Source organism: Silurus aristotelis, assembly GCF_946808225.1.
Source record: "Silurus aristotelis genome assembly, chromosome: 24".
NCBI classification, from domain to species: domain Eukaryota; kingdom Metazoa; phylum Chordata; class Actinopteri; order Siluriformes; family Siluridae; genus Silurus; species Silurus aristotelis.
Genome location: NC_139597.1, coordinates 2,051,550 through 2,066,312, shown reverse-complemented (window position 1 = coordinate 2,066,312; position 14,763 = coordinate 2,051,550).

Sequence of the window (14,763 nt, the reverse complement as noted above, 5' to 3'; positions counted from 1 at the left end):
TCTGTTCTTGTTGTGTTCGGTTTTCAAACTGCTAATAGCACATAATTACAGTTGACGAGATAATGTGCTGTTCCTACACACACACACACACACACACACACACACACACACACACACACACACACACACACACACACACACACACACACACACACACACACAGATTGAACTTCTGTGCTGTCTTTCACTTTATGGATCAATTATATTAAGAGCCATCGTGAGGTTATATGACAGAAATAGTGGTAAAAAAAAGAAAAGAAAAAGAAATAGATAAAAAAAAAATCTCTTTGAAACCTGTGAAACTTCATACACTTCCTCGCTTCCTGGAAGGCAGCTGTTTTTTTTTGTTCCTATAATTAAAGTAATTTAATAGAGTATTGTGAATGTTCAAAATGTCACTCATTGTGGAAATGCCTTAGAAACTGTTGAAATGGGAAATAAATATTGGCATGCATAGATATTATTGGAAAGTGGAAAAAGCTAAAGCAGTTAATAATTAGCCTGCTGATTTAGAAGATTATATAATCTAGCATTATGTAGACTTTGGGTTCTAGTTCTGGTCGTCTGGTTATGGAGTATCACTAATGACATCTTCAGGCACTTTTTCCCTCAAGCGTTGGGAAATGTTCTATGTTCTATCAGGTTCCCCAGATGTTCACCTCAGCAACATCTCCAAGGTTCTTCAAGTAACTGTTCATTCCCACATACATGCATGCACACGATCATAGCTGTCTTTCTTTAAGCTTTTGCTGAATACCATGTTTTTTAAACAGTTATTTGAACATTAGAAATATTTCCCACACTTTCTTCATTAAAATACTTTACTTTTGTTTTGATCCTGGTTGCGGGTTTTCTCATGCATGCTTTCTCAGCTTTGTTTTTTCTACAAAAAACATGATTTTTACTGCTTTTATTCCTCTTTCTTTCATGTTTCTCTGAAGTATCAAATCCTTTGCTTGACTATTGTGTGTGTCTGTGTGTGTGTGTGTGTGTGTGTGTGTGTGTGTGTGTGTGTGTGTCTGTTTGTCTGTCTGTCTGTTATGCATTTCATCAAAAGTTTAAGGTCTGTCCTGTATCAGATAATCCACAAGCTGGAACCCTTTATAAATAATGTGTGTATTTATGAACTAACTAACTAACTAAATAAATAGATAGATAGATAGATAGATAGATAGATAGATAGATAGATAGATAGATAGATAGATAGATAGATAGATAGATAGATAGATAGATAGATAGAAAGCCTGCACATAGTGATGTCATGTGACTTTGTTCCTCTCTTGCTCTCGGCTCTGTACTACTCGTTGTAGGAGGACAAACAGTTTCAATAAAACTGGAAAGTAAAAACTCTCTCACTGTGGATCCTGCAGCTTTTATTCAACTTTTGAAACTTGAAACAATCTGCAGGATTTGGATTCCTCTCACAGCTACGTGCCTTTTTCTTCATTTCCTTTACACCACTTACACACAATACACAATCTATACAATACAACAACCGCATGGACAAAAGTTTGTGGATATCTGACCAAAAAGTCCCAACATCCCATTTTTAACATCCTATCCAACATTTACTCCTCATTTGCTGTTATATTGAGCTCCACTCTTCTGGGAAGATGTTCCACTAGATTTTGTGAAGATTCATGTAGCCACAAGGGTGTTAGTAAAGCCAGGTACTGATGAAGGTGAGGAAATGAGGAGGCTCCAGGGGTGCAGTCAGGGTTCACATTCATCATGATCAATTGGGTTGAAGAAGTATAGCAGATCTTCCACTCTAACCCATGTAAAGCATATCTTCACAAAGTTACCTTTGTACAGAGGGGCATTGTCATGTTGGAACAGGTTTGTTGAAGGGAAACTCCTAAGCTCCCACATCCAGAGACCATAATGTACCTCCAACTTTGTGCTGAGAAAGAAGCTCATACGGTTGAAGAAATGGTTTGGTTGTCCCGAAATAGTTTTTTATTTTTTTTTGCTTTATGTTCAGTGATCCTGGGGCTCTTGTGAAGATTGGTAGCATCATGCTGAGATCTTTTTCTGAAGTTTTTCGTGTCTACAGTATGATTGAAATTCTTCAAAGCCTCCATGCCTGTATAATGTGAACAGGTCCAGTTTCTCTTAAGCATTTCAGATGCATTGAACATCAGAGCATTCAAAAAGAGATAAAGGGCCATAAATTCCCATCACTCCGGCGAGACGGAGGAAAAAAAAAGAATCTCATAATGCGCCGTGGTGCTCGACAGGCTTTTCATTCACATCAGCCTGGAGGGTTAAATGCAGGAGCGTATACAGGTCATGGGGCCACAATGCATCAACGCCGAAACGCCATGAGCGCTTTAACCGCACGTTTAGGTCGAGTGCATTGAATAAAATCTTATTACAGGGTGTTTTATAGCGTTTATGGATTCAGAATATCCTTATATTTTTTTGTGTGTGCGTGTTTTCTTCAGGTTAGAGCTTTTCAATTTAATCTTTAGTGTCTGAGTGCCAGAAGAAAAAAAGACAGGAACATAGCTTTTGCTGCTGCTTACATAAGGATCAAACGATGGGGTCTGGAAAGTCACACAGGAAACACTTCTGCTGTGAAGAAGGAGCAAATGTGTGTATGTGTGTGTGGTGCCTCAGTCATTTTCATGTGCCGGTACATCTTGTACAGGAAAATTGCTTAAGCGCTCGTTGCGGCTTATCACAAAACCCACCGATACAAGAAGCTCCTCCGTCAAGCCGCTACGTTTGGCTTCGCTACACATGTAGCGTAAACTTTATATGACATCAGTATTAAAATGAGCGTGCTCGGATTTCAAATCTGACAACTTCAATGTAGGAAAGTTTGTGTTTGTAGTAAAGATTACTAGCTATATTACCTGCAGATTAGCCTTTTCAAAATCCTCTCCGAAATCCCATCAGTTTATGAGTGCCTCATATAAGCTAAAATAGCTAATTTATCTAATATTAACCGATGTGTACATATTTATGAGGAGAATCTTGCTTGCTAGCCAATCAAGAGGCAAATATGAACATTTATTAATATAGCATACTTAGAAATATTATTAAAGATCCTGTCAGATCTTATACCTTATGTTAGCTAGGTGATTAGAAGAGCCAGTGTATATTTTGCAACATTTATTTTGACAAAATCCTGTCAGAATTCCTGTCAGATGACCTCAGCAAGCTGTTGGTTTAAGTCAGGGAAAATTATTTATGGTAGTTAGCCAGGCAGTTTTACTATTGAATATCATAAACTTTTATGAATAAAGACTAAAGCTGAAGATAGCTAACTGGATAATGTTATCAAGTGAATATTTGAAGTATATCTCAATTTAATTTTAGCTAGCTAACTACTTGACTTGACTATCAAGCAATAATTATGATTGTTTATGAATTTAAATGATTTAAGAAATCCTGTCAGATTTAACGTTTGTTAGCTAGCTGCCCGGATTATGAAACTTTTGAATATAGGTTAAAAATGATTATTAAGAAATCCTGTCATGCATGCATATATATATATATATATATATATATATATATATATATATATATATATATATATATTTCTTACATGCACTGGGGAATGTTTTTAACTATAAATATTTATAAATATGATTTTAAATCCTGTCAGATTGATTGACGTTTTCAAGATAACTCGTGCTGTGTAGCTAGCTAACCATATTATTGACGATTATGACCATTCATGAGTATAATCTTTTCTTTAAAAAAATTCTCAGAAATCCTGTCAGGTCACAGATGTTAGCTAGCTGATTAGAAAATCTGGTGAATATTTTGAACAATTTACCTAACTACCACGCGTAACCTCTGGATATTATGATTATTTATGAATATGATTGAAAAATTGGCACAGAATTCTTGTCAGGATTAGTGCTAGTTAACTAGCTGGCCAGTGGCACCAGTGAAGACTATGAACCCTTTGAATATAATTTAGAAATCTTCTCAGAAATCCTTTAATGCATATATGAATAACTTCATTCTTCCTTCTTATACGGATCGGAGGGTGAAGAAAAGTAGGGCTTCTCCAACTTTTAAATACCAAAATTTCCCCTCTACACAATGCGAGCACTATGAGAGAGAAAAAGAGTGGGAACAGGACAGAAAAAGTCCAGCTTTCTTGAATGAAATCAACTTTGCTGGAGATTTGTTTAAGGTAGGGATGTCCAACCCTGGAAATTTTCTACTGTTTGAGTCCAACGTGCACTGAAACGAAATTCTGCCATAGAGAAGAGCTCCTGGAGGTTGGTACGTAGGGCAATCACGGTGGATGGTAATAACAGCACTTAGAAGAGATCGATCTTTCTGCTCTGAAAGCTGTAAAGTGTTTCTAACAAAACTCACTGGCTGCTGTTGATAGCAAACTGTACTTTAACACCTTTTTCGATTTCTGTGACCATTTGAGTCACATTTTTTTTTTTTTTTTCATTGAGGTTGTCAATACACATGAGCTTACAGGGAGAAAATAATTATTAAGATTAATAAAGCAACATATGAAGTGCACTAACACAGAGTTTACAATTGATTGATTGATAGATGGATTGATTTTTAAATCATAAACCCATATGAGAGAAATAATGCACACCCTTGAATGTTGCCTGAAAGACATTTTTAGTTTATGCTATTATCATAAAATTCCAGGATGGTTAAAATTCGATATGACACCACTCTATAGGTGAGTATTTACCTATAAGCCCACACCATATCATGTTCTCTAACATAATAAAAGATTAGGTTATGTACACTATATAGACAAAGTGTTGTGGACACCTGACCATAAGACTTATATGCTTTTTGATTATGACCTTTCATGAGTATAATATTTTCTTTAAAAATTCCTATCAGGTTACTAGGTGTTAGCTAGCTGATTAGCAATTGCACTTAATATTTTGAATGTTTTACACCACTATCACATGCTACCACTGAATTTCATGATCATTAATGAATATGATTTAAGAATCGTCACAGAAATCTTGTCAGGATTAGCAATTGTTAACTATCTGGTCAGCAGCACCAGTGAAGACTATGAACTCTTTTCAATATAATTTAGAAATCCTCTCAAAAATCCTTTCATGCATATATGAATAACTTCATTTATCTAATTCCACATTTAATCTCTTCTGGAAAGATGTTCCACTAGATTTATTGGCGGTTTGTCCTCATTCAGCTTCAAAGGTTTTAGTAAAGTCACTTATTGATGAAGGTGACGAAGTGAGGAGGCCTGAGGTGCAGTCAGCGTTCCATTCATCATGTTCAATAGGGTTGGAGCTCAATAGCAGGAGATTTTCAATCCAACCCATGTAAAGCACAACTTCATGGATGAAGAAGAATTTGATTTAATTCAAGTCTATTTGTATAGCAGGTTTAACCAATGGATGTGGTCACAAAGTACTTTTACAGAAATATATGCATTTTTAAATGTATAAATTTCTCTCTAATGAGAGGTAGGTGGTGCTGAGGGAAAACAATTCCTGAGGGAATACGAGGAAGAATAGAGGCAAAATGTCTCCTCTGGGTGATACCAGTCAATGCACTTATAAATATCGCCCCTTAAAACATTTCTTCAAAGAGCTGGAACAAGTTTGGGTCTCATAGGTTGAGTAAAGAGGAAATTTTAGTCCACAGCATCCAAATGCATCTTATACAATTGTGTGCCTCCAAGATTGTGGCAACAGTTTGAAGAAGATCCTCATACGTCTGGAAAAGTCAGCGTGTACGAGTAGCGATTCATAGAGCAGTGTATGATGCAATGCATCTGGGTTTTGTCAGTGGCAAATGCTATTAAAACCGAGAACAAAAAGGACACAGTCCTTCAAATAAACAAGTCCAGGATTCCTTCCATTAAATAGTGCATACACCCAATCCACTGGTATAGGCTAATGGTCACTAATTAGAGTCAGATCCTCCCCAGCACAGGACTGAGGGGAGTTAAGCCGCTTGCTCAAAAGCACATTGATAGAACAGAGCATTGACACCTTTAGACCTTGGTAATGCGATCCTCAATAACGTGTAGAGTCCTAGGGAACTATCACAATACTGTGTGATAAACACAATTACTTATAGAACAAAAAGACCAGCAACACATTCACAGACATTTCTAACCGATAGATTGCAGAAACCATTGTTACTGGAATAGCGATCGCTTGAAATTTTAATATATTATAAAAATTCATTAAAAACAGCCACATGAGGTAAAAATACTCTTAAACAGGGGTTTTTCAGGTCAAGGACCCTTTAGGTAATAGAGACATGGGGCAATGACCCGTGATACAATATGTGTCAAACTTAGCCACTGATATTTATAGGAACCAATCATATTACGCTAGTCGTATTATGTTAAGACAATGAGAACTATGTTGTTGTACATGCATCATTGTCTGTATATTTTCATATATTTCCGAATCTTTCAAAAAGATGCATCATAACAAACAATTTTCGAATAAAAATCACAATTTGCAGTTTTATACACTTTTAGTTTACTATCAGGTGGGCTATTATACATTTACATTAACATCAGCTTTAAGTTTAATAGAACTTTTTTTATTATATATTTTATCCTTGTTGTTTATACATTTATTTTTATTTTTTTTTACCAAAAATTTTGTTAGTGAGTTATTTATTAAATTAGTGAATCAATAAGACTGGAAATACTTGAAAATGTGAATTAACACTAAATGTTCCTTTTGTTATTGAATTTTTGGATGAAGGTCTATGAACCTCATCATGCCTTTAGAATGAAGCTCAATTTTCACCGTTAACAAACATTAATATCAGCTAAAAAAAATAAAATGATTGATGCTGAACTCCCCAAAAAATTGTGGACACCTAACCATCAGATTGATGGGCTTTTTGTGAACATCCCATTCCACATTTACTGGCAAACTATTGTTATAATAAGATCCACTCTTCTGGGAAGATGTTTCACTAGATTTTGTGGAGATTTGCAAAGATGTAAAACAGATATTCATAAAGCTAGATTTGTGCACAGGTTTTGGGTCTCCTAGTTCAAGTAAAGGAAATTTCATACGATAGCATCCAAAGATGTCCTGTCCAACTTTGTGGTAATAGTTTAAAGAGGAATCAGGTATGGCTGGAAAATCAGGTGTCCTAATACTTTTGTTGATGCCTCCACATCTGTGGTCTGAGTGTAGCATGTTTTAAAGCATAACACATTTTCCTTCTTCTCTCTCTCTCTGTGTGCGCTCATAAAGCATAAGCTAAGCTACCAATGCTGGGCCCTTGGGCAAGGCCCTTAACCCTCAACCGTTTAGTTGTATTTAAAAAATGACAACTTGTAAGTCGGAACCTGCCAAATGCCATAAATGTAAATGCAATGCTTCTCTTCCACTGGGTGTAAACATGGACCTAATACTTTTCTCCTGAGAGCTCCTTGCAAATATAAATTCTAAGTAAATAAGTCGGGGAGGAATTAGTTTTGGTATGAGGTCTGGTCAGGTGGTCTAGGAATTCATGCTTGTTTCTATGCTGTGTATGGATGAGTTGGCTTGTTTGAAAGAAGATGAGCACAGAATTATTGAAGAGAAATCCACGAGTGAATTAGAATTTTTATTTCGACGACGGGATTCTTAAGAAGTTCATCGGAATAAATGTAGCCCACAAGTTTCGCGAAAAGACGAAGAATTGTACCTCATTTCTGTAAAAGTACGATTTCTGTTTGGAGATTTCATTTACGCTGTACAACCGCAGGACTGCTTCTCGTCTGCAGGATGCATATTTCCATGTCCTGGTTTCCCCGGAGAATGTGTTGAGGACAGGACATTGCTATTCAAAGCACTACACTTCGTACTCAACCGAACATGGTTGGTTTGAAGATACACCAGAACATCGTGCAGGATCCTTGTCGTTTAGCAGGTATGAGCTCGCGGAAATACGTCTGTATGAGGAAGCTGACTGCATTCGTTATGGGATCTAATACTAAATTAACTTCAGGAGGTTCTCTGAAGAACGAGAAGCTAAACTGGAAGCCACACCATATTTGATTGCGGTAGCTTGAAATGTTCCCTTCACTTGAACTTGGAGACCTGAACATGTTCCAGCATGACAATGCTTCTGTGCACAAATAACCCAGCTCCATGAAGATATGGGTTGAATTAGAGGATCTCCATATATAGAGCACCAACCCTATTGAACATGATGAAATTGAGTGTCCTGCTATAGAGCTCTGATCTCATCCCGACTGAACACCTTAGGAATGAATGTGAACGCTGACTGCACCCCAGGTCTCCTCACCAATAGGTTCAATAGGTTTGGTGCTCTGTATTTGGAGATCTTCCACTCCAGCCCATGGAAAGCAGATCTTCATGGCTGGCTTTGTGAGCAGGGCCATTGTCATGCTGGAACAGGTTCGGATCTTCTAGTTAAAGTAAAAGGAAAATTCCACTCTCCTGGATCCAAAGACGTCCTGTACAAATGTGTGTCCAACTTTGTGCTAACAGTTTGGAGAAGATCCACGTGTGGCTGGAAATGTCACGTCTGCTAACTCATTTTAGTGAAGAAAATTTGCTCCTCCATTTATTCTTCATCTTTTTCTTCTTCCACTTCTCCTTCTCCTTCCTTTTCTTCTTCTCTCTCATCTTCTTTCTCTTCTTTTCTCACTTTTTCCTTCTCTTCTTTCTTTCACTCTTCTTCTTCTTCCTCCTCTTCCAATTCTTTTTCTTTCTCCTCTTCCTTTTCTTCTTCATCTTTCTTTTCTTCTTCTTTGTTCGTACACTTGTTTCCCAGTCAGTAATTACATGTTCACCCAAGTCAAGAGCATCTTTCAAGCAATCTGTCATCATCGCCGCCATCCAAACCTCAAAATGTCGATTTTCATTTGAAATGCAAAACGAGTGAACTCTTTCTGTCAAACGTGAAATGCCACATGAACGATCTCGGCATCTGAGTCGATTTCTCATGTCGTTTCTCCATAATAACAGTAATAAACGTGACCGTTTTTACTTTCCCAAATTCAACATGTGCTAATCCTTTTTTTGGAGAAATCTGCCATTTAGTGAACTGAATAATCAAAATAATGATACTGATTAGAATTTGGGATTCGCAATGACTGAACATGAAACAAACACGAAATGTCACACAGAAAGGTTGCAGGTGTTGCGTTGCATTATTCAGTAAAATGCCAGGGGGAAAGTTGGTTATGTAATTGTTATTAATTGAATGTGTCATTATTATTATTATATTTGTATACTTATGGTTTCAATGCATTTTTTGAAACAGCCATGTAGCAGACAAAAGAAGAGACGAAGCAAAATACATCATATGGGCAAAAGTTTGTGGACACTTGATTATAAGATTTGTGCATTTTGAACATCCTATTCCATATTTATTGAACTCCAATCTTCTGGGAAGATGTTCCACTAGATTGTGTGAAGTCAGGTACTAATGTACACTATACAGCCAAAAGTTTGCAGACACCTGGTCATGAGTACGGAATGTGTATTTTCGAGCATCACATTCCACATATACTCCCAATTTGCTCTTATTATTCCCTCCACTCTTCTGGAAAGATGTTCCACTAGATTTTTGGAGTGTGCTTGTGGACATTTGTGTTCATCAGCCACAAGGGTGTTAGTAAAGTCTGGTGAGGTGAAGAGACCTGGGGTGCAGTCGGCGTTCACATTCATTCTGTTCAACCGTGTTGAGGGTCTGAGCTCTACAGGAGATCTTCCATATGAAGCCGGTTTTGTGCAAAAATTGCAGGAACAGGCTCAAATCAAGGAAAAAGTTCATAGTTCCGTTTGTGCCTCAATCAGGTGTCCCAATACTTTTGCTCACACCGTATTTGAGTATCGGAGCATTTGGTGTAAAAAACTGGTCATAGTTCCAGCAATAAAACTAAACTATAAAATTCTGCTGCATCCTGTCATAAATTTGTCCAACCAGGTCTGCTGTATTAATGATGACCCTGACGAGTAAAGTGACACAACTGCAGACCTGAAATCAGCAGCAAAGGAAGGTGTTTTTTTGGGGGGGGGTTTTCATAGTGTTTACACTCTCAGCTCCGAGCTGGGTGGTATAAAAATAAAGCATTTAAAAAAAAAAAAAAAAAAAAAAAAGACAGAAATATGTGTTTCTCCTCTACTTCCAAAAGCAAAACTTATGCATCTCATCTGTTCAGAATCTGGCTTTTTCTTACATTGTCTTCTTTTATAGCCGTAAACTGTTCACGGTGTCACTATTCACTCATGTAATTGCTGAGATTGAACAGCACCCTCACTGGCAGTTCCCCAGAACATCTCGAAGCAGGCTACTGGGCATGGGATTGTCAAACAGACCTGAGCGAGACGGATCGATAATGTGAAACAGGTTATGGTCGAAATGCAGACAACAAAAGCTTGAGCACAAGCGTTATTTAAGGGATTAAATGTGACTGCGGATATGGACAAAAGTATTGGGACACCTGACCTTCCTGCCATAAGTGATTCTTCTCCAAACTGGGACCACAAATCTGAAGGCACTCCATTGTGCAGGACGTCTTTAGAAGGCGCTATAATAAAACTTTGCATTCACTTGAACTTGGAAACCCAAACCTGTTCCAGCTGTGCACAAAGCCAGCTCCATGAAGATCTGCTTTACATGGTTTGGAGTGGAAGATCTCCTGCTATAGAGCTCTGATCTCATCCCTACTGAACACCTTTGGAATGAATGTGAACGTTGACTGCACCTCCAGGGCTCCTCACCTACATCAGTACCTGACTTTACTAACACCCTTGTGGCTGATGAACACAAATATCCATAAGCACACAACAAAATCTAGTGGAACATCTTCTCAGAAGAGTACAATGTAGCACACATCATTTTAAATGTTTTTTCATGTAAAAAAAGGACACAAAAAGTCACCAGTCACCATTTGATGTCACAAAAAGTACAAATAGGATAATCATCCATGATATCGCAAAGCTCTCTGAGGGCATGATCCAAGTGTGGTCCTTCATCCAAGGGTTCTTGAGTGGGACAAGCTTGATTCAACACCACAGGCACGTGACAATGTTCCAGCCGAACAGGGGACTGAGCTCACTAAAAAAAGAGGGATTAGTCATTCCCCCGTGTCATTTGCATAATGAATTCATGCAGTCGAAAACATCTGTCAGATTGCACGTGCAGAACTCAGGAATTAGTTGCTCCGGAGCTCCTGGGTTCCACAACTGTAGAATAAAGGACACACTCTGGTGTTTATTATATGCCGCACTCTCCGAGGTTTGTAATGCTTTTAGGATTTATAATCATACTTTTGGTGTCTCCCAAATGAGGATGGGTTTCACTTTTGAGTCTGGTTCCTCTCAAGGTTTCTTCCTCATACCATCCAAGCAGGTTTTTCCCTGCCACAGTCACTCCAGGCTGCTCATCAGAGATAAATACACACCAATTTAAATATAAGCCAACTTTGTTCTATAATTCGTACAAGCTGATTTGAGACATTGTGAAAAACGCCCTAGAAATAAACTTCAATTGAATTGAACAATATTGGAACTGTACTGAATAGATTCAGTGATGAAGATGAGGTTCCATTTTGAGTCTGGTTCTTCTGAAGGTTTCTTCCTCATGAAGTCTCAGAGAGTTTTCCTGCCACTGGTTTACTCATTAGTGATACAATGATAAGGAACAAACACTTTTTTTTTATTATTAAATGTACTTATTTTACAACTCTATAACCTGTAAAGTTGCTTTAAAACAAATTTTTGAGACAAACTCTCTACAAATTAAAATAATTCATTAATTCATCCATTTTCTCCCGCTTATCTGTAATTCGGGTCGCGGGGGCAGCAGTCTAAGCAGGCCCCCGCCTTCGACTGCTGCCCAATCCTCACAGCACCGTCCCTTGCGGCCCCTCCTGCAGGTGGTGAGCCCACAGGAAGGCGGCCCCACGTCACTCCAACGTCACGGACCTTGATATTTCCCTCGTAAGGGACCCCCGGAGCATAGAGGGTTAAGTGCCTTGCTCAAGGGCCCAAGAGTGGCAGCTTGGCGATACCGGGGCTCGAACCCCAGACCTTCCGATCGGCAACCCAGCGCCTTAACCGCTGGAGCCACCATACAAATTAAAATAAAACAAATGAAATTTATGCCCTCACTGTTTTTATGAAACTATGGATCCATAATGGTACAAACCAGCCACCAAATGAAGCACATACTGTACTTGTTCAAAAGATTCATTTGATTGCTTTCGGTCCCTGATTTTTAAATCTCTGTGGATCTTGACTTTTTTGTTTAATCAGAGAAACAAGCTCATTACTGGTCTGTCTGATTACACTGATAGATTGAGAGGATTGGATGAAGAACACGTCTCCACTATTAAAGCTTGAGCACCAGCCATTTAATAACCTGTTTTTTTCCGCAGGTGTGTCTGAGAGTTACATGATGAGGCCTGGGAAAAGTCTGCATTTGGTCTTCCACCAAACAGCATTTTAAAAGGAGGTGGGGGCTCAGTGGTTAAGGCATCTGAAGGTTAAGGATTCAAATCTCAGTCATGCCAGGTTGCTTCTCCTGGGCCCCTGAGCAAGGCCCCTAACCCCATAGCTGCTTTGTTGTACGAATTAAGCAAGTCGCTCTGGATAAGCGTTGCTACCAAATGCCATAAATGTAAAAGATGTTATGTAAATGTTATGCTTATGGAAAGTTGCATAAAATGTGACTAATACTGTCCCGAACTTAAATAAGAGGTGATTCTAGAGGTAGAAAAATGGAAGAGAAGAAAATCCATTAATCTTTCAGACTGAATTTCTTTACTTTTCAATTACAGCAAATTCATATTTAAGTTGGAGAGTGGGTTTAAAACTTGATTGGCATCAGGTAAGTAGGGGCAGTGTGTGTCCAGTCCCACAAGGGCAATGTTTCTACCTTACTTAAGTAATATAATAATAATTTTTAAATAGTTTTTAGTTTAGTTTTAATTATTTATTAAAAAATATATATATTTATCAGTCCAATTCATTTTTTTACACTTACGTTTAATACGTTTCTGGCCCACCATAGTTCTTCTCTTTGGTGGACAGTAATCGTTTGAAGTTCCAGAGCGGTCCTTGACCCTGGTGAGCTCAGCCTGGCGGTCACACCCTCCTGTCCTGTCCTGATTCCAGGGCTGTGTTATGAAATTACAGGTGAAATTTGCGAGCTTTTGGGTCGTTTTTGCATCCAAACAAGTCATTAATTACATAAAAAAAAATAAAGGTTCTTTGTTGAGGTGTATGGTTCTGTGAGGAACCCTTCACATATGTGGAACTTTTCCGTTGCACAAAAGTTCTTTGTAGTGGGAAACAGTTCTCTTTTTTTTAATTTGTGAAACTTGCTGTTAAATGAATTCTACCATTTATTGCAAAGTTATATACTAACTTTAAAGTATAGACTGTATCAGGGCTACAAGGCCAGAAAAAGTTATTAATGCCACAAAAGTCTCTTTTACAGTATAACCCATATGCTAAAAGGTAAAACCTAAAAAGATTCTTCTCATTGCTCAAATCAACCTTTTTTTTTTTTCTTCCTGGCCTTTATTAGAATGCAGAGACGTTAATAACTATTCTGTTCATCCTTTAGGCCCTTTAAGAATTTCACATTTGCTCTTTTGTTCTAACTTGCCGTTCGTGATGAAATCGCAGAAGTGGTACTGCACGTGATGAGAATAGCACCAGTTAGTCTCGAAACATTTTGATACCACCTTATAGCACACCAGCCTGGGATCTAAAGGAAATGATAGAGTGTATAGTGTACATAAAAGTTTGTGGCTTTCCTGAGAATATAATTGGCCCATGCTTTAGGTGTTTAGTAGGGTTTCCACTCCAACCCATATTGAAACACTCAACTTTTCCAGCCATATGTGGTTCTTCTCCAAACTGTTAGCACAAACTTATATGATGTCTTTGGATGCAGAAACATGAAATTTCCCCTTCATCCGAACTAGGAGGCCCAAACCTGTTCCAGCATGACAATACCCCTGTGCACAAAGCTCTGCTTTCAATGGGTTGGACTGGAAGATCTCCTGATATAGATCTCCAAAACGTTTTTATGATGAATTTTCCCCCCAGGCCTCCTCACCTCACCTACATCACTACCTGACTTTACAAACACCCTTGTGAATAAGCACAAATCTCCACAATATTAAGTGGAACATCCTCCCAGGAGAATTGAGGTTCTTATAAGAGGGAATGCAGAACGGGATGTTTAAAAAGAAGCACATATCGATCTTGTAGTCAGGTGTTTTGAACTAGGAGACCCAAACCTGATCTGAAGATCTCCTGCTACAGAGCTCTGACCTCATACCCATTGAACACATTTGAGAAGAATGTGAATGCACCCCAGGCCTCCTCACCTCACTTACATCAGCACCTGACTTTACTTTACTTTACACCATTGTGGCTGATGGAACCTTCACAAATCTCCACAAAATCAGGTGGAACATCTTCCCAGAAGAATTGAGGTTCTTTTAAGAGCGAATGGAGAATGGGATTTTCAAAAAGAAGCACATATGGATCTTGTAGTCAGGTGTCTACAAACGTATACAGTATTTTGTATTTTTTTTTCAATTCGATTGAAACTTGTAAATTGTTGTAATAAAGATTATTATTATTGAATATTATAAACCTAATATGTGACAAAAGGTCAAAAATGCGTCATAAAGATGTCCCCAGTCGTCTCGCCTTTGTTTTGCTATCGCTTAATTAGAACGAAACCAGAGTCTGAGGCGCTAAACCTCTCCAGGTTCTGCTTTCTATGACTATTAGACAGACATATTGAAGTTGACATGGTATTGGG